The sequence below is a fragment of the Ursus arctos genome, unplaced genomic scaffold (genome assembly GCF_023065955.2).
Source record: "Ursus arctos isolate Adak ecotype North America unplaced genomic scaffold, UrsArc2.0 scaffold_5, whole genome shotgun sequence".
NCBI lineage: Eukaryota > Metazoa > Chordata > Mammalia > Carnivora > Ursidae > Ursus > Ursus arctos.
The window spans coordinates 6,360,806-6,388,759 of NW_026623067.1; the positions used below are offsets into that span (position 1 = coordinate 6,360,806).

General features: G+C 35.3%; 1 long non-coding RNA gene across 1 annotated transcript in view; it reads left to right on the plus strand.

Annotated features, from left to right (window-relative positions):
* LOC130542794 (uncharacterized) overlaps nucleotides 1–27,547 on the plus strand; it is a 32,610-nt gene extending 5,063 nt beyond the window's left edge. Inside the window, exons 2-4 of the long non-coding RNA XR_008957620.1 lie at nucleotides 19,810–19,830; nucleotides 20,954–20,974; nucleotides 27,527–27,547. This is a non-coding gene — a long non-coding RNA (uncharacterized LOC130542794). The remainder of the gene's footprint in view (nucleotides 1–19,809; nucleotides 19,831–20,953; nucleotides 20,975–27,526) is intronic.
* The last annotated feature ends 407 nt before the right edge of the window (nucleotides 27,548–27,954 follow it).

The following is a 27,954-nucleotide window of genomic DNA, read 5'->3' on the forward strand; positions in this document are numbered from 1 at the left end:
CTGATTCAGTTTTGGAAAATTGCATATATCTAGGAATTTCACCATGTCTTCTAATTTGTTCAAATTGTTGATGTCTGTTTTTTCATCAGGGCCTATTAATCCCTTTATTTCTGTGGCATTGGTTTCTACTTTTCCTCTTTCAATTTAGGTATCATTTATTTGGGTCCTCTTTCATATTATTTATGTGCCTAAAGTTTTATTCATATTGTTTAGATGTTCAAAGACACAGATTTCATTGGTTTCATTGATCTTTTCTATTTATCTGTCTCTATTTTATTTATTTCTACACTGAATTTTATTATTTTCTTCTTTCTAATAACTTTGGGCTTTGTTTATTCTCTTTCTAGTTCTTCAGGTGAAAGTTTTTTTTTTTGTTTTGTTTTTTTAAGATTTTATTTATTTGAGAGAGAGAGAGAGATGGCCAGCAAGAGAGGGAACACAAGCAGGGGGAGGGGAAGAGGAAGAAGTAAGCTCCCAGCAGAGCAGGGAGCCCGATGCGGAGCTCGATCCCAGGACCCTGGGATCATGCCCTGAGCTGAAGGCAGACACTTAACAACTAAGCCACCCAGGTGCCCGTAGGTGAAAGTTTAGATTGTTTATTAGAGATTTCTTGATTCTTCATGCAGACATCTGTAACTATATATATATATTTTTTTTTTCTTAAAACTCCGTTTGCTGCATCCCAAATATTTTGGAGAGCTGTATTTTTATTTTCACTTGCCTCTGTCTATGTTCTTATTTCCTGTTTGATTTCTTTGGTGGCCCATTTGTTATGTAGTAGCATGTTGATTAGCCTCCTCATGCTTGTGTTTTCTTCCAGTTTTTCTTACAATTGATTTTTAATTTCATACTGTTTTTGTTGGAAAAGATGCTTAATATAATCACAATATTCTGAAATTTATTGAGAGTTTGTTGTTTTGTTTTGGTTTGGTTTGGTTAATTTTGTCTTTAAATGTAATCTATCCTGGAGAATGTTCTTTGTGCATTTGTAAAGAATATTTGCTCCATTATTTTGGGATAGAATGCCATGCATAAATCTCGTATCTGGTTTAAAGTGTCATTGAAAGACATTTATTCCTTATGGATTTTCTGTCTGGCTGGTCTACCCATTAAGGTAGGTGGAGTACTAATATCCCATACTATTATTGTATTACTATCAATGTCTTCTTTTACATTTGGTAGTATTTGGTTTATGTATTTAGGTGCTCCAATATTGAATGCATAGATATATATAATTCTTTTAATAATAATTCTTATTATGTTATGTTAGTCACCATACAGTATATCCCTAGTTTCTAATGCAGTGTTACATGATTCATTATTTGCGTATAACACCCAGTGCTCCATGCAATATGTGCCCTCCTTAATACCCATCCCTGGCTTATCCCATTCCCCCACCCACCTCCCCTCTGAAGCCCTCACTTTGTTTCCCAGAGTCCACAGTCTCTCATGGTTCATTCCGCCTACTGTTTAGCCCCCCTCTATTCTTCCCTTCCTTCTCCTACCAATCTTCCTATTTCTTATGTTCCATCAATGAGTGAAAGCATATGATGATTGTTTTTCTCTGCTTGACGTATTTCACTTAGCATAATCTCCTCCAGTCCCGTCCAAGTTGCTGCAAATGTTGAGAAATCATTCTTTCTGATGGCTGAGTAACATTCCATTGTATAAATGGTCCACATCTTCTTAATCCAGTCATCTGTTGAAGGGCATCTTGTCTCCTTCCACACTTGAGCTATTGTGGACAATGCTGCTATGAACATTGGGGTGCATATGACCCTTCTCTTCACTACGTCTGTCTCTTTGGGGTAGATACCCAAGAGTGCAATGGCTGGATCATAGGGTAGCTCAATTTTTAACTTTTTAAGGGACCTCCACACTGTTTTCCAAAGTGGCTGTACTAACTTGCATTCCCACCAACAGTGTAAGAGGGATCCCCTTTCTCCACATCCTCTCCAACATTTGTTTTTTTCTGCCTTATCTATTTTTGCTATTCTAACTGGCATAAGGTAGTATCTCAATGTGGTTTTGATTTGAATTTCCCTGATGGCTAATGATTTCGCACATTTTTTCATCTGTCTGTTAGCCATTTGTATGTCTTCATTGGAAAAGTGTCTGTTCATATTTTCTGCCCATTTTTTGATTTGATTACTCGTGTATTGAGTTTGAGAAATTCTTTGTAGATCTTGGATACCAGTCTTATATCCTCTTGTTGGATTCATCCCTTTATCATTATGTAGTGCCCTTCTTTGGTTCTTACTTCTTTGTTTTAAAGTTCATTTTGTATGATATCAGTATTGCAACCCCATTTTTTCTCTTACTTCCATTTGCATGGTAAATTATTTTTCATTCCCTCACTTTTAATCTTTACCTGCCTTTAGGTCTAAAGTAAGTATCGTGTAGCAGTATATAAAAGGTCTTTTTTTTAATCCATTCTATCGTCTTACAACTTATGATTGAAACATTTTGAACATTTACATTTAAAATTTTTATTGATTGGATACAAAATTATTGTAGTTTTTTTAATTTGTTTTCTGTTTGATTTATAATCCTTAGTTTCTTCTCTTGCTCTCTTTCTTCATTATTGACTACTTTCTTTAATGTTATTTTTGGCTATTTCTTTATATTTTTGTGTTTCTATCATAAGTTTTCAGTTATGGTTACCATGAGGTTAAAACATAGCATATTAAGTATATAGCAGTTTAAAATAAGTGATGATCATTTAATTTCAAATACATTTTAAAACAACTTCATTTTTCTTTCATCTTCTACTTTTTATATCTATATGTTGTCATATTCTACATCTTTTTATTCAGTGATTCCCCTTATCAAATTTTCTTATTTAGATCTAAGAAATCAGAGTGGGAGACAAACCATGGGAGACTCTGGACTCCAATTACTAATGAGTTCCTTTATGTTTGTTTTTACTTATTTTATCTATTTGGGTGCTCCCATGTTATATGCATAAATAATTAAAATTATTAGATGTTGTTGCTGGATTATCCCATTCATTATGATATACATATAGATGGGTCTTCCTTTTTATCCTTTCTGACACCCTATGTCTTTTGATTGGAGCATTTGGTCTATCTACATTCAAAATAATTTTTGATAGATATGTATTTATTGCCATTTTATTATTTGATTTATCATTATTTTGAGTGATTTTCTCTGCTCCTTTTTGCCTTCGTCATTTTGGTCTTTCCTTTCCACTCAAAGAGTCCTCCCTGGTATTTCTTTCAGGGCAGTTTTGTGTCATGAACTCCTTTAGTGTTTGTTTGTATGGGAGACTATTTACTTGTCTTTCTATTCTTAATGATAGCCTTGCTGGATAGAGTATTCTGGGCTTCAGATTTTTCCCATTCAGCATTTTGATTGTATCATACCCTATCTTCTGGTTTGCCAAGTTTCTGTGGAGAGATCTACAGCTAGCATACGGGTCTTCCCTTGTATATTAAGGTCTTTTTTGTCACTATACATGGCCAATTTAATTAAAATATGTCTTGGTTTTGGCTTGACTTTGTTGATTTTGTTGAGAGTTGTCTGTGCCTCCTGGGTATGGATGTCTGTTTCCTTCCTCAGATTAGGGAATTTTACAGCTATTATTTTTTCAAATAAAATTTCTGCTCCTTTATCTCTCTCTTCATCTCTGGGATTTCTATAATACAAAGATTATTACATTTGATGAAGTCCCTGAGCTCCCTAAGTCTGTTCTTGTGTTCCATATTTCTTCTCTCACTCCTTTTTTTAACTTCATTATTTTCCATAATTTTGTCTTCTTGGTCACTAATTCATTTCTCTGTTTCTTGCAGACTTTTCTTCTTTGCATCAAGCCTGTTTCCAATCTCATTTATTGCATTCATTTCTTTTTTTTTTTCTTGATTATAAATTTACTTTATTAGTTTTTTTTAATGTCTTTTTATTATATTATGTTAGTCACCATACAGTACATCCCTGGTTTCTGATGCAAAGTTTGATGATTCATTAGTTCTGTATAACATCCAGTTCACCAAAAACGTGCCCTCCTTACTACCCATCACCAGTCTATCCCATTCATTTCTGATTGATTCCTTTTTAACTCTTTTATCTCTGTGGTAAGGGTCTCTCAGATGTCTTCCATTCTTTTCTCAGGCTAAGTGAGTAGCCTTATGAATATTGCTTTAAATTTTGCTATTGACCATGTTATTTATATGTGTTTGGCTTATATCTCTGATCATGGCCTTATGTGTTCTTAATTTAGTATAATTCTTCCATCCTTGCATATTGTATAATTACCTGCCTTCTCCTTTGTGTTAGAAAACTCAGATATGTCTCCTGCTCTTGAAACTAATAGCGTTATGAAGAATTATTGGTGTACTGTTCTGGGCCTGGAATTTTAGGCAGTGTCTCTGATGTGTGTGCATGTGTTCTGCCATTGTGTTGTAGCTGGATTATCCTTCAGACCAATTATCTAAAGAAGCTCCCCTTGCCTGCTGGTAGCAGTATTTGCTTCCTGGCCTACATGGGGTGAGTTTTAACCAGATGTTCTCTGGACTGCTTGTGAAATGAGACCTGACATCACTTACATGAGAACTGAGGCCCTGCAGAACTCTGTGCTTGGGAGATATAGCAAAGGCAAGGATTTGTGCTTGTCTTCTGAGGGTGGGGACAACCACAGTGGGAATGAGGCAAGTTTGACTGAGAAAGGTAATCCCACCATAGTGCAGGGGTGTGGGGCTTGGTGTAAACAAGTTAGTAGCCAGTGCTGGCACTGAGTTGCTTCCTGTAGGTGGTTCCGTGTTTATGATGAGGCATGGGTGAGGGAAATGGCATCAGCCAGCTCCTTGGTTCCTGGAGAGGGTCTCTGTGAATGCTACCTTTCAGGGATGCAGACTGAGGTGAGTGAATAATGTCCCCACTATGTGCTCCAGTTGTTCTTCAAGTCGTGTTTCCAACCTTCAGCCCCCAGGATTTTTCCTTGGCTTCTGCCAAGGAGTAAGGCAGTGCCCTTAGGCTTCCATCCCAACTAAGCTTGCTGACCTTTAAAACTCCAGAGTTTCAGCTACAGTTGTTGCAAGAACTCAGACAATTCAGCTGCTTTCATTTTCTAATCCAATTGCTTTGGGGGAAATGTTCTCCTTGTGCATTCCCCTGTGTCTATGTGCTCCTCTCTCTCTTATCCTTCACCATGACCACAGTTTATCTCTTTTGTAGCATCCATGATCTGTTGCTCCCCTAATTCACGTCTTTGCACTTTCTAGCTTCTTGATGTGGTCTTTTCTCTCCCTCTAATCATGGGTTTTTAATTCTGTTAGATTTCAGATTGGTTTCTGGGGTATTTACGATGATTTGATGTTTATCTAGTTGTGTTCAAGGATGCAAGAAGCCTAGGGTCCTCCTACTCTGCCACTATCTTCCCTCCTCTCCAATTCCTAATTGCTCTTTTCAACAACAGAGTTGTTGTTGTTGTTGTTTTTATTATTATTTTTTTGTGTGTGTGTTTCTGCCCAAGAGCATTTGGTATTTTTGTATGCTTAAGCCCAGTGATCACAGAGGCAGCAGGTAGTGTGTGATGCTCAAACCCTGCTCCCATCTGTGCTATCAGAGTGGAGGATAGCGTATATCACAGTGTTTACCAGCCCCTCTAACATAGAGAGAGTCGGAGAAATTCCTGTGTTTTGGTGGAGTTGCAGTCCTGGATATTCTCTATTCTAGTCGGCCTGTTAAACTGTGGCACGTTTATGTGCCCCAGAATGTCTGGGGCTGGCATGGGTTAGGGGTCTGTGGGCTGCAGGACCAAGCCACCTGTTTTCTAGCCCATGTTCCTATATGCAGTATTAAGATGAGGGGTGGGTGACAAACACTGCTGCTCACCAGCCCCTCCAACCTGGAGGGAGTTCCAGTAGCTCCTCCATTATTTTTTTTAGGATTGTAGGGCTGGTTCCATTAGTTACCTTTCAAACTACAGCAAAATCTGCTCAAAACCCTCAATACTATCATTCCCCATGGTGATTTACAGCATTGTGTTCAAGATTCCCTCTATATATGTCTTCATCTTTCTTGCCATTCTCTATGTGTTTTCTGTCTTTTCTTGTGTAGAAGCTTTTCAGTCAGCCATCAGTTCTTTTTCAACAAGACTTGTTCTATGAATTTGGTGTATAGATTTGATGTGTCCATGGCAAAATTGAGTTCAGGGTCCTCCTGCACCACCATTTTCGACAAGACTAATATAAAAAATTTTTTGGTATTTTCCTTTTATGTTATTTTCATTATATTTAATTCAGTTGTTAGACTGAGCTATCTCTAGGGGGGAAATTATTCAAATAGCTACACAGTTTATTATTAGTAATGTATATTTAAACTTGTTCAAAGCATCATTTTTCTTAAAACAGATTGCTCTGGGTCTACTTTTATATTTCTTAACCCTAAAACTAAATTAAACCTATAACTGTACAATATGTTGTAAGACTGATTAACCAATGAACCTGTACACTCTTACTAATGGATACACAATAATTCATTTATTTGGTATGTATTTATTGAGAAAATGTCATGCATCAAGATACCTATATATTAAAAACATGGCAGTTGCAATGCAGGTATGACTTCAGTGTATTTGAGAAAATAAAATGAGTTTTATTAATTTTTATTAGTAATTACCTATCTTCTAGGGGCTCAGTGCATATATATACCTCTCAATCAAGGTATTGACATATAAAGATAATGTGAATCAGGGTAGATGGGTGGCTCAGTCTGTAGAGCATCTGACTCTTGGATTCAGCTCATGTTGTGATCTCAGGGATGTGGAATTGAGCCCTGAGTCGGGCTCCATGGTCAGCAAGAAGTTTGACTGAGATTCCCTCCATCTTCCTCTGTCCCTCCTCTGCTCATGTTCTCTTTCTCTGTCTCTCTGTCTCTAAAATAAATAAATCAACCCTTTAAAAATTAAATAAATGTAATGTGAAGCAACAGACTTAGAATTACTGTGTTTGATCAATGTTAATCTTTATTTCACATTGTATCCTACCCTCTAAAAAATTAGCATTAACCCTTGTGAAAGCAAATATATTATTTGAAAGCTATTTTCCAGAGTAACTATAGCAAAATGACAGAGAGGCAACCCTCAGCTTTCATTTCCATACAGAAATATCAAAACAAAAATGTAGAAGTGATGAAATCCACTTTGTCAGACCTCTGAATGATAACAAAAAGTTACAGCAAGTAAGCAGACTGAATCAAGCAAAAGACTCTTCCAATGGTAGGAGGATTTTGTGGCAATTTTAGTTGCCCTTGACTTACTCTGTCTCTGCTGTTGGAAGTGTCTTGGTTTTGAAGAAGCAGCAGTGTGTATTAGAAGTGTGGAGCCCATTTCCCTGAATTTGAAGGGAGTGGAGCAGACATAATTAATACATTATTGTGTATATCTATTCTAAGTTGTGTATCAGTTACATGACAGACTGATGTAAGATGTTGTCTTGGTTTTGCTTGATTTAGAACTGAGAATAAAAGAGCAGCTAGCATTGCTCAAAAGCACTACAACCTGAACTAACAACTCTTAGAGGACTGGGAAAAGCTTGATAGTGAAAGCAAACAATAGACTTCTCAAGGTAAAATCTGGGGACAGTTTTTTGGGGAAACTAAGACATTCTAAAACAGCTATATGCACGTCAAAAACAAGACTCATTCAGGAAAAACTCAAGGAAACCCTAGTGTTTCATCTTCAGCTATTCTCTAGGCTCAGTGAAAGCCTGCCTAAGTGTTAATAGAGAGTTATGGCACAAAACCAATCAGCAAATATTAGGAAAGATGTTTGCCTTTCTTTTTTGTTTCTTTGCTCTTTTTTTCTGTTTTGTTTTTATTATATGTTTAGTTCCCAGTATGCAAGTAAATCTCTGTCTAAATGACAAGGTGAACACAAGTTAAGGAACAGGGACTTCATCAACCATACATGACAAAGGACAATCTTTGTAAAGATAATTTTGGAAATTAACTAGACAAATGGACTACTACAGCCCTCCGTATTAACAACAAAACAACAACATCAACAAACAGCAAAAAACACCATCTGGGGAAATGAAAGAAGATGGTATACAGAATTACAACATTATATAATTTAAATGTTCAGTTTTCAAACATGACCAAAACAACTACAAGCCCTATAAAGAGAGAGAAACATATGGCCCATTTGAGGAAACACAGTAAGTTAAAAAAAATCCTGGAAAAAAGCCATCCTTTGACTTACCAAAACCAAACAAAAACAAAAACAAAAACAAACAAACAAGCAAAACAAGCAAAGAAACCGGGAAAGTTGTATGAACAAAATGACAAGGTTAATAAAAAATACTAAAATTATAAAAATAATGAAACAAAACTTGTGGAGCAGTAAAATACAATAACTAAACTTTGACAGTACTAGAGTACTGTTAAAAACTTAAAAATATTGAGTTTCTGAGTACTCAAAAACATTGTGAGTACGTGGAAGAAATAGTGAACTTGAATGTATGACCATTGTAACTATTAAATCTCAAGAGCAGAAATAACAGAGAAAAGTGAAAAGAATGTAAGGGATTTTTTGAACACTGTATTGGTAAATTTTATGTCTGAACTTCAATAAGCTAAATTATGCACAGATATCTGGTAAAATATTTCTTGGGGTGTCTGTGGGAGTGTTTCTGAAAGTTTTTTCAATTTAAATTAATGGAATAAGTAAAGAAAATAACCCTTACCAATATAGGCAGGCATCATTCAACCCATTGATGCCAACAACAACAAAAACAGCAACAGCAACAACAACAAAACAAAAAACAAGAGTGAATTTACTCTCCATCTGACCTGGGTCATTAAACTCCTACACTTAGATATTGATGCTCCTCACTTTCAGTCCTTTGAAGTCAGACCAGGATTTACACCATTGGCCTACCCACTTATCTGCCCTTCACACTAAGACTAATATTGAATGACTGGCTGTCATTGTTCTTAGGCCTTTAGATTTTGAGTGGAACGAACTACACAATGGTCTTTTCTGGGTCTCCAACTTAAAAATGGCCTATTTGATGTTCTCAGGATCCATAACTACATAAGCCAATCCCTCAGTATTAACTTTCTCTTTCTCTCCCTCCCCCTCTCTCTTTACAGATAGATGTAGATATAGATACATATATAATCTATCATCTATCAATCTATAACCTATTGGTTCTGTTTCCTAGGAGAACCTGAAGTAATACAGATTTTGTCACTAAGAGCGGATCTATAGAGGAAGAATTTTAAGAATGTGTTGGTTCTGATTAGATTTAAAGATTAATGGCTTTACTTCAAGTATTAAAGATAGCACTGATAGTTCATGGTTTAAACTGTTTATAGAAATATGCAAAATATCTGTCTTGGATATTCCTAATCAAGCACTTATTAGAAACAAGTATTTGGATGACTGTATATGATGTTTTTCAAAACAATGTAATGATGTTGCTGGTTGTTCACTGTTGCTGGAAAAGTGATGAAGGAAAAGGACAACCTAAGGGACTAGAATTCCCAGTCAAGTGCCACATAAATGACCTAAGAATGTGTATATGTGCCTTGAAGGAGTCCCTTATTTCCTGTAGCTGCAGAAAAAAATCAAACCCAGAACCTTGTCTTGTGACAGGGAGAATTACAACAGAAGTTGAATTCCCCAAATTCAAGGACATTTACTGTTAAAGTGACAACAATGATAAGGGGAAAATAGGATTCTATAAGTTGGAAGGAGGTGTGTGGGGAGAATTTGGTGAATCTAGGAACATTTGACTCCTAAATTCTGATTAAACTTTTTTACCAGTAGAAAAAATTTCCTCATCCCCAGCATACTTGCCCTTCTCACTTCCAGTAGACTTGCACTGCCTAACCACAACAGAAATGTCCTTCACAACCCCAGGGGCAGTAGCATCCCCACCCTCAGTGGCACCTACCTTCCACCTCCATCTGAGGGGGATAACTGTATTGCTTAAGGGTATAATAATGGCATCATCTGAGTACATTGCTTTACAAGATAATGCTGATTCTCCTCAAGACGTATCATGCCTCTTTGCTTTTTGACCTCTAATTTAATTTAAGTCCCACCAGAGCCCTAAAGGTGATGTACAAATTGTACCCCATGGGAAGTCATGATACTCTCCCAAGGAACCCCTTGAATTTTCTAATTCATACAAGCAAAATTTTGTGTAATGTGAGTGGGAAAAGATATTTAGAGGGTGTGGAATAATTGATGAAGGAACATAATATTGGATCAGGTCAAATTTGTTGATATGAACAAACCAAATTTATTGATATGAGAGTCTGCATTTAATGTTGCAACTCAAAAGGGCAGAAAGCACTTTGTTCAGTTGGATGAAACATAGACCAAAAAAATGTGAGTGAATTGGATATGCCAGACATGCCTCTCTTTGATATGAAGGAAGGAGTTCAATAGTTCAGGGAGATTAAAATGTTAGAATGAACTTGCCATCACCCATAAAGGGGGTCAAGAAGACATAGCTTACACCACAACTGTGAATAGTAAGTGTGTAAGAAGAGCCACTTTATGGGCATGTTTGAAGAGTTTTGTGATCACTCTTTTTTGTACATCACAATTCATAGTGGTAATTGCAGTCATTTACTTGAAAATGTTAAATGCAGTGGGAGCATTTAGACCCCAGGGTGGCAAGGGTCAAGCGAAGGCAAAGTAGGTGTGGCTACTATAATGGAGCAAGTAGAACAGTCTGACTCCTGCAGACCTATGGTGTTGGCAATTTTAATCATGATGTTCCTATAAGTAAAACCAATAGTAACTTTACTGAATTCTTCCTTGCTTTATGTAAGCAGAAAAGTTCTAGGTCAAGTAAACAAAAATCTAAGTTAAATCATAAAAAGATAGTGCCATAGTCACTCAGTCAATTTCTGAATTTGAGAAAGTTTACAGACCAGAAGTCCTTAAATAAGGACAATTTGGGTTCCCTTGAGAATGAACCCCAGTATAATACTGAAAATTGATACTGTCAAACTTTCCCACAGCCTTTCCCAAAGTGATCTAAGACTTTTGCCATAAATGGAAAAGGAAAGAATCAGACCTTTTAGGGCTATCGCACAGAGGTTCTAAACCTACACTAAATCCAGGAGAGCAAAAGTGTCACTGTGTCCCACCAGAGTACTGGCAAAGCACCTTGCATAACAACCAGAATATAGTTCTGGGTCCCACACAAAACAAGCAGATTTTTTAATATGTAAATAAGAGGAAATACACACTCAAATGGGGAATGTATTATCTACCAAATTTAAAAGGGCCCACTGTGTGTTGTGCTTCTTTCTTGGTTGTAGGAGGGTCCAGATACAACAACTCACCATTTACTTTAGAAGAAATATCAGTCCCCGCCCACTGAACACTGAGAAATTTCCAGAAAGATTCTGAATTTTAGTAAAAAATTTTCCAACTCCTTGTCTTATCCATAACTATAGAATAGTTTTTATGTCTTTCTCATTATGTCTAGTTACCACGTCATCAATGTTATGGACCAGTGTGATATTGCACAGAAGGGAAATGTGACAATCTTTATTTTGTTTAAGTTTATTTATTTAAGTAATCTCTACACCTAATGTGGGGACTGAACTCATGACCACAAGATCAAGAGTTGCACGCTCTTCTGACTGAGTCAGCCAGGCACCCCTGAGTAACATTTAGATAATTGGATACAGTACCAAGAAGGTGGCAATACTCACAGGAGTGGAACAAAATTTTTCTGAAGACTTTGTAGGCTCTGATTTAGCAATGCACAGAGCTGTTTTTCTGATATGATTCATAAATCCATGAACCAAAGTGGTGGAAATTGGAGTGGCAGCATTCATGTTAACCTATGGTGAACCATAAGCAAACTTTCACTTTTCATTCTCATGACTTTGTGCTTTGTTGACCTAGAGATCTTTGTACCAGAGGGAGGAACATTTCTATTGGGGATACAATAATAATTCCACTAAGCTGGAAGTTAAGAATGTCTCCTGCTGGGGCACCTGGGTGGCTCAGTCAGTTAAGCATCTGCCTTCAGTTCAGGTCATGATCTTGGGGTCCTGGGATTGAGCCCTTTTGTTGGGCTTCCTGCTCAGTAGGGAGCCTGCTTCTCCCTCTGCCCCTCCCCCTGTTTGACCTCTCTCTCTCTCTCTCTCTCTCAAATGGATACCTGTCTCTCTCTCTCTCTCTCAAATGGATAAATAAAATCTTTAAAAGAAATGCCACCTGACAACTTGAGACTCCTTATGTGTCTGAGTCAACAAGAAAAAACAAAACAATCAAAAAATGAAACAAAACAAAACAAAAATAAAACAGTGTTGGCTGGGGTGATTGATCTTGACTATCAGGGTAAATTGGACTGTGATGCTACAATGGAGGTAAAGAATACATTTGGAAAACAGTAAATCCCTTTGGTTGTCACTTAGTATTACTGAGCCTTTTGATTAAGGTCAATGGAAAACTAAAAGAGCCGAATTTAAGCAGGGCTACTATTCAAGCAGGACTACTTATGGCCCAGACCCATCAGAAATGAGGTTTTGGGTCACCCAATAGGCAAGGAATGACGATCAGCTGAGACCCTTGTTGAAAACGAAGGGAATACAGAATATGTAGTAGAAGAAGGTAATTGTAAGTACCAGCTACAACAATGTTACATAAACATTACACAAATGAAGATGGTTATTGCCATGAATATTTCCTCTTTATTTTGTCATTAATATGTTTTTGTGCATATATGCATGTATTTAAGAAAATACATTTTTTCTTTCTTTGCTATTTCCTCATCATGTGACATAAGATGTATTGACTCTATATCAGTATTTAAGTATTGTTAATATTACATATTAATATTACATAGGATTTAAATTACAGGATATTAGGAGAAGAGCAAACATCATTCATGAACTTTGCATCTTGTTATGGGGAAGGGATTCATTTGTTTTGGGTTGTATACATGATAGTTGTATAATGTTAGGTTGAATTATGACCTTATTGTTAGCTTTATTTGGGGATTCAGTTTGCTTTAAGGAGATGAGTACAGATGCCAAGTTGACCATGGGTTGAGTTCTGATGGCTAATCTTATGTATCCCGGCTAGGGTTAAAAAATGCCCTGGTAGTTCATAGAGTATTATTTTTGGGTGAGTCTATGGGAGTGTCTCTGGAAGAGATGAACATTTGAATGGATAATCTGAGTGAAGACAATCACCTTCATCAATGTGGGTGAACATTATCCAACCCATAATGGCCTGCATAGAACAAAAGGCCAGGGACAAATAAGCTTACTTTCTAAGCTTGAATATCCATCTTCTCCTGCTCTTGTATGTAGAAGCTCCTGATTCTTGGGCCTTTGTACTCTCAAATGGATAAACAAAATCTTTATTTCATTTATCATTTACATCATAGTTCCTTCTGTTGTCAGGCATTTGGGCTTGAACAGAGACTTACATCATTGGCTCCCATGGTTGTCAACCCTTTGAGTTTGGAGTGGAGCTAAACAACTGTCTTTTTGTGACATTAATCTTCCAGATAGCAGATTGTGGAACTTTTCAATTTTCATAATCTTATTAGCCAATTCTTTATCTATGTATCTATCTATTCATCTATGTATCAATCTATTTAAAAGATTGAACAGTTATTTAGAGAAATAATGACAAACTTCTCAATTTGATGAAAGACATGAACCTAATTCAAGGAGTGTAAAAACTCCAAATAAACATGAAGAAACCCAACTCAAGCACATTTAATCAAACGTTTGAAAGCCCAAGAAAGAGAAAATTTTGAAAGCTGCAAGGGAAGATTTACTTTGTATTTACAAGCTATATTCAGAAAGATTATACTGATCTTTTCCTTGTAAATCATTGAGGTCAGAAAGATGATAGTATACTGGATGATATGTCTAAAGAGCTGAAAGATTTCTTTTAACTGCCACCGAAGAATTATATGTCTAGCAAAAATATCCTTCAGATTGAAGGAGAAACTGAGCCATTCCCACTTAAGCAAAAGTGGAGGGAACTCATTATGCCTAGACCTACTTTAGAAGAAATATTAAAAGTAGTTTTTAAAGTGAAAGTGAAAGAACAATGGGTAGTAGTTGAAAGAAATAGCAATTTCTGGTAGATATAAATGTATTGGGAAATAAAAAGAAAACATTACTATTGTGTATTTTATTGGTAGATCCACTTTTTATTTTTTATGGGACTTAGACAAATGCAAAAAATATATAAATCTAGGTTATTGGGCACAATATGATAATTATATTTTAAGGAAAGCATATTATTATAAAAATGATAAAGAGGTAATTTATGAAAGCAAGAACATAAAGTTTGGAAGAATGGAGCTGGATAGGAAGAAAGTTTTATATCTTATTAAAGTTAGGTTGCTACAAATTTAAGATATTTGATAAATTTCAGGTGTCAAATGCAGTGTCTATGGAAAGCACTATGAAAATATTTTTAAAATGTATGGACGGAAGAAAATGAGAAAAACAACAAAAAATAGGAATCCTACAAAAATCAAATAAACACTAAACAGGCAGAAAAGGAGGAAAGGAGAAACAGAAAATATGTAAGACATAGAGAAAACACATAGCAAAATGGCAAAAGTCTTTAGCACTAATTACTTTAAATGGATTAAATCCTCCAATCCAAAGACAGACTGACAGAAGGGCTTTAATAAAACATAATGCCACGAACAGTGCAAGAAAGTTCCTTTTTCTTCACATCCTAGCCAACACTTGCTCTTTCTTGTCTTTTTGATTTTAACAATTCTGATAGGTGTGAGGTGATAACTCACTGAAGTTTTGTTATTCATTCCATTGATTTTGAGTTAAGTGGATCATCTTTTCATGTGTTTTTTGGCCATTGTGATGTCTTCTTTGGAGAAATGTCTGCTCGTATCTTCTGCCCATTTTCCAAATTGAACTATTTGCTTTTTGGGTGTTGAGTTGTGTAAGTTTTATATATGTATCAGATAGTAATGCTTCATCAGATATGTCATTTGCAAATATCTTTTCCTATTCATTAGGTTACCTTTTTGTTTTCATGATTGTTTGCTTCACTGTGCAGAAGCTTTTCATTTTGATATAGTCTGAATAGTTTATTTTTGTTTTTATTTCCCTTGCTTGAGGAGACATATCTAAAACACGTAACTAGAGCTGATAGAGAAATTCCTGCCTGTGTTCTCTTCTAGGGCTTTTATAGTTTCAGTTCTCACATTTAGATCTTTAATCCATTTTGAATTTATTTTTTGTATATTGTATTTGTATATTGTAAGAAAGTGGTCTAATTTCATTGTTTTACACGTAGCTATCCAGTTTTCCCAACACCATTTTTTGAAGATACTTTCTTTTTCCCATTGTATATTCTTTCCTCTTTGGTTAAAATTTAATTGACTGTATATTTATAGGTTGTTATATGACCTTTATTTATTGCAACATTACTAACAATGGTCAAATATAGAAGCAGCCCAAGTGTCCATCAATAGATGGATAGATAAAGAAGGAAATGTAATATGTATCTGTATCTATCTATCTATCATCTATCTATCTGTCATCTATCTATATATATATATATTATAAAAAAGAATGAAATCTTGCCATTTACAAAAACATGGATAGAACTAGAAAGGATTATACTAAATGATACAAGTCAGTCAGAAAAAAAATACTATATGATCTCACTCATATCTGGAAATTAAGAAACAAAACAAATGATCATATGTGGGGGAAAGAGAGAGAGAGAGAGAGAGAAACCAAGAAACTTATTCTTAACTATAGAGAATAAATTGATGGTTACCAAAGGAGAGGTGGTTGCAAGGATGGGTTAAATAGGTTATCAGGATTAAGGAGTACACGAATCATGATGAGCACTGCTCAATGTATAGAATTATTGAATCCCAATATTGTACACCTAAAACTAATGTAACACTGTATGTTAACTACTCTAGAATAAAAACTGAATAGTAAACATAATTCAGCTATCCACTGTCTGGAAGATATTTACTTTAGGTATGATACACAAATAGTTTGAAAGGGAGAAGGTGGAAAAAGACATTCCATGCAAATAGTGTCCCCCAGAAAAGCTGGGGTGGGTATACTAATTTCACACAAAATAGACTTTAAGTCAGAAAGTGTTTAAAGATACAAAGAAGGGCATTATATAGTGAGAAAAGAATTAATTCAATAAGAGGTATAGAAATACATATATTATAAATATAAATATATATATATTTATATTATATAAACTACTATATATATAGTAAAACAGAGCCCCAAAATATAAAAAAAATAACAAAATTAAAGGGAGAAACAGGCAATTCTGCAATAACAATTGGAGACTTCAATATACTAGTTTCAATAGTAGATGAAACAGATAGAATATAAATAAGGAAATAGAGCATTTGAACAATAGTATACAGTAATTAAAGCCAGCAAACATATATTAAAGACTTCACCACCAATAATAGGATTAACACTTTTTTTAAGTGCACATGGAAAATTGTCCAGGATAATCTATATGTTAGGTCACAAAACGAGTTCTAATTTTAAAGGGTTGAAGTCATAGTATGACTTTTCAAATATCAATTGGGAAATTTAGAAAATAAAAATTAAACAACAAACACAGAATTGAAAAAAAATATGATGGAATTTATAAAACAGAGATGGATGAAAAACAAACAAAGAAACAAAAAACCCACAACATAACAGGTTTATGGGATACCATGACATAGTGGTCAGAGAAAAATTTATAGTTGTAAACACCTTCATCAAAAAAAGAAGAAAAACCTCAGATAAATAAAATTATACCTTAAGAAGTGTAAGAAAATTAAAAAAAAAACTAAATGAAAAGCTAAGGGAAGAAAGGAAATAATAAAGAATAGAAAAACAACAGTATTTTAAATATTGGTATATTAAAAAGATAAAAAATATTTAGAAGCATTGGTTAGACTGAGAAGAAAAAAAGAAGGAACAAGTATCTTAAATCGTAAATGAAAAATTTGAATATATTGAACAAATTTCTACAAAGAAAAATTATCTAAACTAACTCAAAATAAACTATAAAATCACAACAGACCAATAAAATGTAAACATAAACCTTCCCAAACTGGGAATGTTCAGGGCCACGGGGCTTTAGTGGTGAATTCTTCCAAATATTTAAATAATTAACAACCATACTTCATGAATCTTCGAAAAAGTAGAAGAGGTCAGAACATTTCATGACTCATTTTATGAGGTAAAAATTACCCTGATACCAAAGCCTGACACACACTAGGATCCTTAAGAATATTAAGGCAAATACTTTTTGACCAAATACAACCAAACTAAATCCAACAGCATATTAAACAGCATATCAAAATAACTGTGTACCATGACCAAGTAGTGGGCTTTTCCCAGGAATACAAGAGTGTTTCAGCATAAGAAAATCAACCAATGTAATAGTGGAATAAAGGTAGAAACCTACACGATCATCTCAAATGACAGAAAAGACATTTAAAAAAAATCTATCACTCTTTCATGTTAAAACCATTAAAAAAGGAGTATAAGGAAATGGCCTCAACATAAGAAAGGGAACTTATGAAAAATCCAAATCTTACACTATACCTAATGGGAAAACTAAAAGCTTTCTCTGTAAAGTCAGGAGCAAGACAAGTTTGCTTATTTCACCACTGTTATCCAACATTGTCCTAAAAGTTCTATCCAGGGCAATTAGACAAGAAAAAGAAACAAAAGACATCCAAACAGGAAAAGAAAAAGTAAAACCAACTCTATTCACAGATGAAATGATCCCCTATGTAGGAAAAAAAATCCACAAGAAAATTAATAGAAATAACAAATGACCAAATTCAGAAGCCTGATCAAAACACAAATATTAGTTTTATATCAATACAGCTGCAGTAAACAACCTAAACAAAAAGTAGACACATAAAGAGATCAGTACAACAGAATAGAAAGCCTACAAACAACTCCACACTTACATGTTGGATTATTCTATGACAAAAAGACACAAGAATATACAATGGGGAAAATGTTCCTTCAGTAAATGGTGTTGAGAAAACTAAGTGGATACTTGCAAAAGAGTAATATTTGATTAAATGTAAGATCCAAACCATAAAACTCTTAGAGGAAATATAGTAAGTACTTTGATATCAGTCTTAGCAATATTTATTTGAATCTGTTAAATGAGGCAAAGACAAGAAAAGCAAAATTAAACTAATAGGACTACTTCAAACTAAAAAGCTTTTGCACAGCAAAGGAAACCATTAACAAAATGAAAAGGCAACCTACTGAATGAGAATAGATATTTACATACGACATCTAATAAGGGAATTAACCAACTCATACAATTCAGTACCAAAACTTCAACCAACCTAATTTAAAAAATGGGCATAACCAGACTAGACATATAAAAAAAAAAAAGGCATACAGATGGCCAAAATTCACAGGAAAAGATGTTAGATATCACTAGCAATTAAAGGGACATATATCAAAATCATAATAAGCTATCATCTCACACCTATCACAAAGACAATTATCAAATAGACAGGATATAACAAATGTTGTTGAAAATGTGGAAAGGGAGCACTGTGAACTGTTGGCGGGAATATAAATTGGTGCAGCCGTTATTGAAAACAGTTTGGAGTTTCCTCAAAAAAATAAAAATAGAATTACCATATTATCCAGTCATTCCAGTACTAGATATTTATCTGAAGAAATTGAAAACACTAAATCAAAAAGGCATATGCCTTCTTCTGTTTATCATATCACTATACACATAGCCAAGACATGGAAATAACATAAATATCCAATGTATGTATGTGTGTGTATATATGTATCATATACATGCACATATATATAATGGGATGTTACTTAGCCATTAAAAAAAAAGATCTTGCCATTTGAGACAAAATAGGTATAGCTAGATGTTACTATGCTACGTGAAATAAGTCAGATGAAGAAAGCCAACTACCATATAATTTCACTTACATGTGGAGTATAAAAATCAAAACTGAAAAACAAAACAAAACAGAAACTCTTTATAGATACAGAGAACAAACTGATGGTTGTTAGTGGGTGTGTGGTTGGGAAATAGATGAAATAGGTAAAGGGGATTAAAAGGTACAATCTTCCAGTTACAAAATAAATAAGACATGTGTATGTAATGTGCAGCATAGGTATATAATTGCTAGCACCGTATCAACTTTGTATGGTGATAGAAAATAACTAGATGTATTTTGCTGATGATTTCATAAAATATATAAATATTGAATCACTATGTTGTATACCTGAAGCTAATACAACTTATCAAGTCAATAATTCTTCAATTAAGAAAATGAAATTCTTGTGGGGTGAATGACGGTTTAAGATATTAAAATTTCATACTCCCATTCACATAAATATCTGATTTTGGAAATATATGCTTTATTTTCATTATCTTTGAATGACCTTCTCCAATTACTATATCTGTAATTAATAATGTTTAGAGTGATTATTATTCAAGCAGTTTGAACTCATTTAAAAGAATATGGCTAACACTTGTTAGTGTTGTCCTTTGGGGATATTTTAATGTAGGGCAGCTCAGAACTACGAAGTACTCTCCCAACAAGCCATGCTGTGCTCTAGAGCAGTGTGGAGGGTCACAGTCATGCTACTAGATCTCAAAGTCTGTCAAGAATCTCTGTGTGGGTGGAACTTCTATTTGTTTTCCAGCTGCACAACACTCGGCTCACACGCACAAAATAATTTCCAACTCACATCTATTATAAGGAATAAACTGTCAGAATTTTTAGTTTCACTCTCTAACTTCCTTGTATATTTCTCTTAAAGGTAAACTCAAGGAAGAATATGGTAAGTCATCCATTACTTCCCTGTGTTTTTAATGCATTGATAACAATATAAAAGGTCAGGTATTTGTGAAGGAACGATTTAAGAGAAAAAAAAAGTCTATAAAGATATGAGGAAATAAATGCCAATTTGGGATTTGGGATTGTGTATTTCTTTCCTTATCTTACTTAGGTTGTTCAAGTGTCCAGGAATTCTGTTGAATCAATATGTCTATAATCCCTTTAAGTTTGCAAATATTGCTTTGATCCTACAGAGAGGAGAAGCTGGTTAAAACCTGGAAAAAGTACTAAATGAAGGTCTATATTAAATCCACCAGAAATCCTGAAAAGGCACATGGTGCTACACTTCAGTGCAGAGCACAGCCTGGGCCACTATCAAAATATGTACAAATGTTAGCTATTCTTACTCATTGTTTGTTAGTTCGCGTGTGGGTTTAACTGGCTAACCTACTTATATTGGGAGTGAGAAAACGAAGCTTGTGTGAAATGCACTTGGAGAGTCCTTTTTTCTCTTCTGCATTTTTGAAGCTTCTCCATGTCTGGAGGATTCTTTTGCACTTACTCTGCTTCCTTCAAATTTTAAAATTTTTCATCACATGCTGCATAGCAGTTTCAAAGGTATGAATTCGTATTTGTATTATCATCAGAGTATGCCCCTTATCAAGTGTCCAGGAAAAAATTTTGTCTTTCAATGCCCAGAATTTCTTGGGATGAGCAATGAAGGCTGAGTGGCTGTTTCAGTTCATTTCTGACTCTTGATGCCTCCCCCTTCCAAAGGTTCACTGATTCGGACAAAATTCTTGAAGCTCAGACTCCATGTGTAATCTGGATGAATTTTGGGGAATAAATATGATGAGTTCCACATAATTATCACATGGATCTGTATGGACTGACTTAGTTCTTGAAGAAAAGAGACAGTAGATGATGGAATTGTGGGCATGTTTCATGATATCTGAAATCTCTTTGAAATCATCTATTTCCTTTTCTCTCTTCTCTCTTATTTTCTCCTGGTTGGCTAACATTTTACCAAGTCAGAGCTGGAAAGATTTCAGTTAAGCGTGCTTCTCTAGAAATTCTTCCAAACATACTTTGTTGAATTCTTTATTATATCTTTTGTTTTTACACAGAACTCCTAACTACAGAGAAAGGTGAGTAGTATTTGTGTGTATTTTGGAGGGGAAGTTATAGAAAAATATATCTGATGTATGAAAATCATATTAGCAATTGATTTCTACATCATGAACTATCAAATCTTTTAAATGATCTCCCTATATATGATTACTTATCCATTGAAACTATGTTGTCCTTTTGTAACATTATAAAATATAGGTTGTTTAACCAAGTATACAATAGTCTGTTACATTTAATTGTTAAAATGTAATATGCATAAGCTTTGATATACTGTATCCATATGCTTTTGTTTGTTTGTTTTGATTGATTTTTAACTCTTGACCTTGTTACTTAGAAGAATATTTTTAGAGTAATTTTATCTCTATGTATTTGCACTTGCTTTTCTCTATCCCTGAAATATTTCATTTCTGTGATCATTGCCTAATTAACTCTGCTTTCCCTGTGGGGACCTGGTGAAATCTCACTGAGCATTATTTATGAATTTTTCATTATCTGTTTTGCTCCTTATTTTTCTAGATTATGTGGGAAAACAGAATATGAGCTCTGTTTTCTTCCCGGGTCTAGCTTTTAATGATCACATAACAACTAATTCTCACAGAGTCACTTATGTCATAATTAATCTCTTATATTGACTTCATCTTATATTATTCTGAGCCTTATGTCTTTGGCTATACTGCTCTGAGGCACAAGTAAGGTATGCTGAAGAATCTTGGTCTGGAGCTGCCTAGACATGAACTTTGGACTGGGCTCTATGAGACCTCAGGAGAATCACAGGGAAGGAGGAGTTCCTAAGAGACTTACCAGTATTCGTACTCCATGAAAGGGTATAAATAGTTTGGGAATTGGGAGGGAGGACCTTGAGGAATCTCCCAAAATCCCCCCCAAAGGAAAGTGTGAGCATTACAGCATCAAAACACACAGATGACCCTCATCTGAGACACCTTTTTCTTCCTGTCCACAAACACACACTCTGCTCCACCTCAGCTCTTTTCCCTTGAAGAACTAGAAGCTTCATGGGACGTGAGAGAAGGAGGGGCAAGGGACATTGCTTGGCCTGGACAGTTTAATATTCAAAACCTGTACAGAAAAAAAAAAATCTGAGAAGTTTATCGGAAAGGCTTATAGTGAGATTGAATGAGGTTGCTTCTTGCATGAACATAATGATTTTCAAGTTATTCTATAAACCAGTCACAAAAGCATGTATAACTCTGAGTCTTACATTCACGTTTGGTCAAATGAATAATAAGTAGCTATTTTGAAAATGTACTTATTTCAATGAAACATACCATAGTATTATCTTCTTAAGAAACATCTCAAGTAAGTCCTTTCAAGGACATTTGCTGACTCTTATCGAAATACTGAAAACAGTGAGTTATTATGATGTGGGTAAAAACCATGGAAATTCTAATTGAGTCTAAGTCTGCAACCGTGGAGGTTCATTCTGCAGGACAAATCTGCAATAGTTTCGGATTAATATCAGATATGTGTGGGAGGTCTCCAAGACTGAAGGACTAAACAACCTGTGGTTTGGAGCATTTTATGCTGTGGATCAGGAAACTACTTCTCTATCACTAAAACTCCAAGAGACACATCTTAAGAGTTTATGTTTGTTCAACGAAAGGATCTATTGCTTGAGTTGGATATACTAAAGACACCACCTTAGTAATGGAAGTTGAGTCAAAGCAAACCCTCCCTCTGAGGAAATGCTTGCTTCCTCAGTAGATTTATTTATTTTTGTTTTTATTTTTATTTTTTTATTTTTTACCAGTTTCTTTTTATCAGCTTCCAGGTATTGCAAATAATCTTGTGATACTATAAAGATAAGAAGGATGGCCTGTTTCAGTCTTTCCCATATCCTGAGGAGAATGGGTATAATTTATAGGTCCCATATCCTGAGGAGAATGGGTATAATTTATAGGTCTATTTTCTCAACTTTTGATCCTCATTAAAAGAAACCTTTTTAATATACTGTTATATTTCCATATAAACACATTCACACGTCAAATTGTATTTTTTCATATTGAGTTATATTTTATTATTGTCATTAATCGGAAAGTAAGTGCCTCTCTCTGTGTCAGAGACATATACTAGATTATCAAGTCTTTGGTCTCAGGGTCTCTTTTGTCAAATGGTAATAAGTTCTGGGACAGGATGCCCATGAACAGGGATAAGAGGACACATTCTAACATACTCTTGCTTTGTTTATTTCTTTATTCAGAGAAAACAGAAAAAGACAATTGTAAGTGATGTTTCTCTTTGACTGAAGCAGTGTTTGAACATGCCACATGTGATGTTGTTTCATTATTATAAACAAGCCCAAATCCACACACCCCATTTATGACCTAACATTATTTAGAAACAACTAAAATATATTTCTGCTACTTTTTAAAATGTAAATATAAGTAGTCATATGACAGGTAAAATTGTAGCCGTAAATGAAGAAGAACCAGATGTGTCAGCTAGGGCTTGTGAGGGCTGGAACTCAGGAATGATATTTGCTACAGGCAGTGAGGGCAGTCATTCTTTGTGTCTATAATAAATAACTGCCTAGCCCATAGTCTGTGCTTAGGAAACAATGTCCATGCTACCCAGAGCAATCTACACTTTCAATGCTATCCCGATCAAAATACCAATGACATTTTTCAAAGAACCGGTACAAATAGTCCTTAAATTTGTATGGAACCAGAAAAAGCCCGAATCTCCAAGGAACTGTTGAAAAGGAAAAACAAAGCTGGGGGCAACACAAAGCCGGATTTCGAGCTGTACTACAAAGCTGTGATCACAAAGACAGCATGGTACTGGCACAAAAACAGACACATAGACCAATGGAACAGAATAGAGAACCCAGAAATGGACCCTTGGCTCTTTGGGCAGCCAATCTTTGATAAAGCAGGAAAAAACATCCGGTGGGAAAAAGACAGTCTCTTCAATAAATGGTGCTGGGAAAATTGGACAGCTACATGCAAAAGAATGAAACTTGACCACCACTCTCTCACACCATACACAAAGATAAACTCCAAATGGATGAAAGACCTCGATGTGAGACAGGAATCCATCAAAATCCTAGAGGAGAACATAGGCAGCAACCTCTACAACATCGGCCACAGCAACCTTTTCCATTACACATCCCCAAAGGCAAGAGAAACAAAAGATGAAATGAAGTTGTGGGACTTCATCAAGATAAAAAGCTTCTGCACAGCCAAGGAAACAGTCAAAAACACTAAGAAGCAGCCCATGGGATGGGAGAATATATTTGCAAATGACACTGCAGATAAAAGACTGGTATCCAAGATCTACAAAAAAACTTCTCAAACTCAATACCCAAGAAACAAATAAACAAATAAAAAAATGGGCAGAGGATATGTACAGACACTTTTCCAATGAAGACATACAAATGGCTAACAGACACATGAAAAATGTTCAAAATCATTAGCCATCAGGGAAATTCAAATCAAAAGCACACTAAGATACCACCTTATGCCAGTTAAAATGGCAAAAATAGACAAGGCAAGAAACAACAATTGTTGGAGAGGATGTGGAGAAAGAGGATCCCTTCTACATTGTTGGTGGGAATGCAAGTTGGTACAGCCACTCTGGAAAACAGTGTGGAGGTCCCTTAAAAAGTTAAAAATTGAGCTACCCTATGATCCATCCATTGCACTACTGGGTATTTACCCCAAAGATACAGATGTAGTGAAGAGAAGGACCATATGCACCCTGGTGTTCATAGCAGCATTGTCCATAATAGCCAAAGCATGGAAGGAGCTGAGATGCCCTTCAGCGGATGACTGGATTAAGAAGTTGTGGTCCATATATACAATGGAATATTACTCAGCTATCAGAAAGAATGAGTTCTCAACATTTGCTGCAACATGGATGGCACTAGAGGAGATAATGCTAAGTGAAATAAGTCAAGCAGAGAAAGACAACTATCATATGATTTCTCTCATCTATGGAACATAAGAACAAGGAAGATCAGTAGGTGAAGAAAGGGATAAAGAAAGGGGGGTAATCAGAAGGGGGAATGAACCATGACAGACTAGGGACTATGAGAAACAAACTGAGGGCTTCAGAGGGGAGGGGGTTGGGGGAATGGGATAGACTGGTGATGGGTACTAAGGAGGGCACATATTGCATGGTGCACTGGGTGTTATACGCAACTAATGAATCATCGAACTTTACATCGGAAACCGGGGATGTACTGTATGGTGACTAACATAATATAATAAAAAAAACATGAAATAAAAAATAAAGGAAACAATGAGGAAAAAAAACACTCTCTTTCACTTTGGAAGTTGTTCTCTCAGAACAGGTGCACATTCCACATTTAAATTGTAAATGGAAACAAATATTCTCATAAGTGTTATGGAAGAGGGTTCACGATGCCAGGAAGACATACAGCAGTGATGATGGCCTTAGTCCCGGGTTGTGGATTTGCTGAAGAAGCAGCCACAGAGATGAGACTAGTGGTAGTGAAGAGGACAGGTGGGTCAAAGAGAGCACTAGCATGTGGAAAGCAGGAAGCACAAGAGACACTAAAATCTTGGTGGAGGTGAGCCCATGATTCCATCAGAGGAGACATCATATTCAGCTGACTCTGTTCCAGGAAATCCCATCAGGGCTGTAAGGCAGGCAAAGGCTAGGAAATGCAGTATCTTCTTACCATTCTAGGAATTTTGAATGTGATCCAGGAAACAGACTTTTGAATATTATCCAAAACAATGAGGAAATCATAGCAATGTTGTGTAAAAAGAGGTTCAGTGACAAGATTTTCTTTTAAAAAATGTCATTCTCTTGAAGGTAGAGAACAGATTATATGGTTAGCAGGGAAAAATAAGAAAAAGAAAAAGAAAAAGAAAAAAAAAGAAAAAGAAAATCTAGGCAGAATCTGTTCTGAGCTATACACTCAGCTCCAAATAAACAAGTCTAATACGTCTATACATGCTTACTTGTTTACTATTTCATGGTTAGTCTTCAATGCCACCAATTACACATATTATTTAGTTATTATATAAGCCTAATGGTTTCATTAATTAGAAAGAAAAATGCCGTGTAGATCTGTGGTTTCTTTTGGACTCTGCGGTTCTAGGCCTAGAGACCCACAGGACAGTGTTTGCAATGCTGTCCCTGCTTCATTTCATTTTGGAATCATATTTGGATTTAGATTTTCTTTGTGACAAACTTTCCCATATAAGGAAAGCTATTTATCTAAGGTGAAAGTACTCTGAGTGGGTCCATATAACATAAACTTATTCTGATTGAAGTCAGAATTTACCCCAGATTAACCCAAACCTGAAAGACCCTGCACATAAAGTTATTTTATTTCTAATAATTCTTCTCAACCAATTTTCCCAGAATTGAATTAATACTTCTTTGGAGTAAAGAAAAACTTGAATTCATCTAACAAAGAATGCCAACAAACATTTCCCTTACTAAAAAAATAAAAATAAAAACATTTACCCATGAAAGAAGGAAAGTGTTTATCTATATTTTAAGGAAGGTGGGTTAGTCATGTGGGACATATCCTGACAGGAAAATGTGTCATTTATCATCATTATCATCATCACCAACAACTACATTTATTTATCAAACTGTTTTATAAAAAAAGGAAATTGTGCTTTAAAATGACAACACATCGGTAAATACAAAGCACTTATAGTTTCCCTAAAGCCCCTAACATTGAAACAAGAATAACAGAAGTAAAGAAACGTGATGTAAAGAGTGAGGAGAAAATAAGACTGAGGATGTAGACAGAAGGCAGATCATAGACAACCTGTAACCTTTAGGATTTAGCATAGGTCCTATGAGTGGTGGAAGGAATTGAGGAATTTTGAGTGAAAGGGAATTTCCCCTAATAAGATGATAAGATAAGCATTTTAAAAAGACTGCATTGGTGAATACACTGATGTGTGCAAGAGTGGGCACTGGGACACCTAAGGGACTTCCACCGTAGTTGAGAAAGACCCAAGAAGGAATGAAGATGGTGGGGAACTATGATGCAGCTAGAATCAAGAAGCCTCAATGAGGAACTGAAGTTGGAGGGTGAAGTGGGAGGTGAATGGGAAGGAAGTATAAAGAAAACGTCCCTTTTTCTGGCCTGTGTAACGGGATGCATTGACTTTGTTCACTGAGATGGTAATAAAATACCATCCTCTAGTACCAGGAATTCCTCAACTCTCTTAGCGTTAGTGATCTCTTCAATTGCCTAAACTTTTGATAATTAGTAGCAAGGCCTCAGTGACTCTTGACCAAAACAAACATGCAAACAAACAAAAACCAGAGTGAAAGATTTAAACTTCAATCTCTATTTTTAAATTATTGCTTTGTCTTTGGTTTTATAGTCACAATTGTAGTTTTACATAAAATGTTTTTGACTCAGTCATTTTCCTGTGTGTCCTTTTTCTTCTTTCCCTTTCTCTGAGATTATCTCAGGGGTTACATTTTTAAATGACCAATAGATATATAAGCATTTCTTTTTTAATCTGTCTGAAAGAGAGCTCAAACAATCCCTAGAGGAATCTTACTAATAAATTCATTTTCATCTATTTTGTTCTTTTTTTTTTTTTTAGAATCATTCAGGAAGAAGTATGGTGAGTTGTTTTAGTCTTTCTTAAATATTATTTATTTATCTATCTATTATCTATCTATCATCTATCTATCATCTATTATCTATCTATTTATTTATTTTGGACAGGGACAGACAGCAAGACATAGAGAGAGATAGAGAATATGAGTGGGGGAGGAATAGAGGCAGAGGAAGATGGAGACTCCCCAACTAGGTCCCCTTAGTTGGTTTACTTCTAACTCAGAGCATATTATTTTCTCATTTAGAGGATAAGGTCACAGATTCAAGGTGTGCCTGCACAAATATGGATCAGAAAGACAAGACTGCAGGAATTGTGTATATGGGGATAGTTCCCACAGAACTCAACTTACCCATTTGAAAATAGAGAGACTTAGGTGAGAGCTTAACTAAAGGTTAGGGAAATATTCTGTA